The sequence below is a fragment of the Phalaenopsis equestris genome, unplaced genomic scaffold, assembly GCF_001263595.1.
Source record: "Phalaenopsis equestris unplaced genomic scaffold, ASM126359v1 Scaffold000878, whole genome shotgun sequence".
Lineage (NCBI taxonomy): Eukaryota > Viridiplantae > Streptophyta > Magnoliopsida > Asparagales > Orchidaceae > Phalaenopsis > Phalaenopsis equestris.
Window position 1 is genome coordinate 1,818,206 of NW_018165318.1, and position 2,792 is coordinate 1,820,997.

Sequence of the window (2,792 nt, forward strand, 5' to 3'; positions counted from 1 at the left end):
ATAGGTATAAAAAACTCAACATATTTTCGTCTGATCAGTATGTTGAATTATGGTCATTGGAGCAAAAAGATGCAAAAAGGTGCGAATTTGGAGCAAAAAGGACAAAAATATGAAGATTTGAAAAGGACACCCTTGAATCATCATAAAAATTGGATCCATAGAGAAAAAATGGAACGCATTCGGACTAGAGCGAAAGAATTAAATATTCTAAAAGGCCGTCGACGGCGCCATCGATGCCGCCGACGGCGAGCACGTCGATTCTCTCAACAGATGCATTGAATGTGAACAATTTTTTAAGGGACGCTTGACCAACTCTTGAAAACTCTTCTACAACTGTAAAAGAAACAATTTGGAGGCCGAGAGGGGGTGTCCACGAGTGTCCAGGAGAGTCCACGAGTGTCCACGAGAGTCCACGAGGGGCTAGAGGGTCTACGAGGGTCTCGAGGGTCTAGTGTGTCCATGTGTGTCCATTAGAGTGTAGAGAGTGTAATTTAGGGTTAGTATTGTGAGGAATTCTTCGAGAGATTGTAAGAGTGGAAGATCGAAGGAGAATTCTGTGTGATGCAAAGAAAGGAAGAGATTCAGAGGAACTTCGAGGAGTTTGTTTAGGAAGAACTTAGAGATAAGTGGTATTTACTTATTGAAGTTTATATGATTTTGTTTTTATATATAAATTTCAAGTTTTGTTGTATCTGCTCCATGAGTTCTGAGTAGTTTTCTCTGTCTTTCTCATTGTCTTGAGATTTTGTGAAATAGTGATGAAATATGGTTGTGTCATGAGAATGTTAAAGAAGCTTCAATAATCTTTTCACTTCAATCTTAATTTACTTTCAATCTGGCCAATTAGTTTGTTAAAATATGTTGAGTTTTACAACTAAAGTGAATATTACATCCAAAATTTAGGGAGGTCATTGAAAGTTGGGTGCAAATAAATAGGTTAATAAAAATTATCGGGCGTAGAATTGGAGATTTTAGGGTGACAGACTAAAATCCTCAATTCGGTCCTATTGTTTGGGTGCTGAAGTGTAGATGTTAGCCCTCAGGCTAGGGGAACGTGGGAGTTCCGAAGTGAGAGTCGGTATCCTCCCAGCCTAGTTGCAAATTCAGTAACCAAGCATAGAATTAGTCAATGTTCTTTAAGTCTGGTCCAAAGGGTAAAAATTATGTATGCTCCTATTTGACACAATACAATTCGAACTGTTTCAATTTATCCATTCACTTAAATTTCTTGACAAGAAGAATGATGCTTTCTTATATATTGAACTTCACATTAGAAACTATATTAGTAGAATTAGTTAATTAAGTGTTTATTAAAATTACATTTTTAGTTCAATTGCCTATTAGTGACAAATATGCAATTTGAACTATATTGTTGTGATTAAGTATTGATTTTTTTAAATCTTAGTTCGTAGCCTCTAATATTACTCCTTGTGGGATCGATATCCAGGACTCCATTAGAGTCATGTATTACTTGAGCAATACATACACTTTCGTTGATAAGTGTGACTTTACAATCATTGAATATTTTATACACATCTTTATCAAATCTATAACCACTATCAAGTTTTTGGCGCCGTTGCCGGGGATTTAAATCTTCTAGCAGCAGTATCAAATTTTTGTATTTTTAAGCATATATAAAGTCGCTATCAAAAGGTTACATTGCACTTCTCTCTTAATGAATGATTAAAATTTTATAAATTCTACAAATTTTGCCTTTCCTATTTATTCTAAATATTAATGGGTAAAATTTTGTTCAAGAAGTAATTTATGAATGGAAGCCCACTCCATGTATATCTTGTTTTACATTTAAGCTTGATTCATTAAACAGCTTCTATTAAATATACGATGTTGTGACCCTTACTTACAGAGATAGGAGTAGAAACATATATATAAATAAGACTATTAGAAGTGATAGTAATTCAGTTGCTCTTATTCCTCATGTGATATCTGATTCATCAATTTATGGTACAAATCTTTTTACAGTTACTATTCATGCTTTACCTTTGATTGCTACTTTACCTATCTCTAATAATGATTCTTTAAATGTTGCCACAAATTTTAATATATATGTTGATAACTTTAGTAATATAAATGTACATGTTGATAGATGGAAGAATATGAATATTGTGAAGTGGTTTCAGTTACTCATAATGTTATTCTAAATGATTTTTCTATTTTACAAAAAGCAGTGGATACTTTATCTGTTTCTATTAGAAATAATAACCTTATTTCTAAGGATTCTATGGTTGACTCGTCTAGCTAGGGTTTATCACCTGTTGTTATTTCAAATTTTAGAAATTCTCATTCTTTTCAAACTACTCTTTCTAAAAATAAGAAAGGTAGGCCGAGTGAAGTTTCTTCCTCCCATCCATATCCTTCTTAGTTTACTATTTTTTATTTTTTATTTTTGCTTTTTTATCTATTTTTTTCTTATGAAGCTACCTAATTTCTTTGCTTGGAATGTATGGGGTGTGAATAACGTGACCTCTTAAGTTGGATGTAAGAAGCTTATCAATGATAATAATACTGATTTTATTTGTCAACTTGAAATTAACATTTTTGCTGATAATCTTTTGGATTCATATTTTTCTAATTCATTTAATATGTTCTCTTTTGAAGGTAGCATTAATAATTTTACTAATGTTGATAATGGAAGGATTCTGATTAAATGAAATTTTAGTGGTCTTCTGTGCAGCCACGCACCCTCTTGTTCACTAATCTAAGGATTTTGATTAAATAATTTTACTAATGTACATACATATATATATATATACATACATATATATATATAT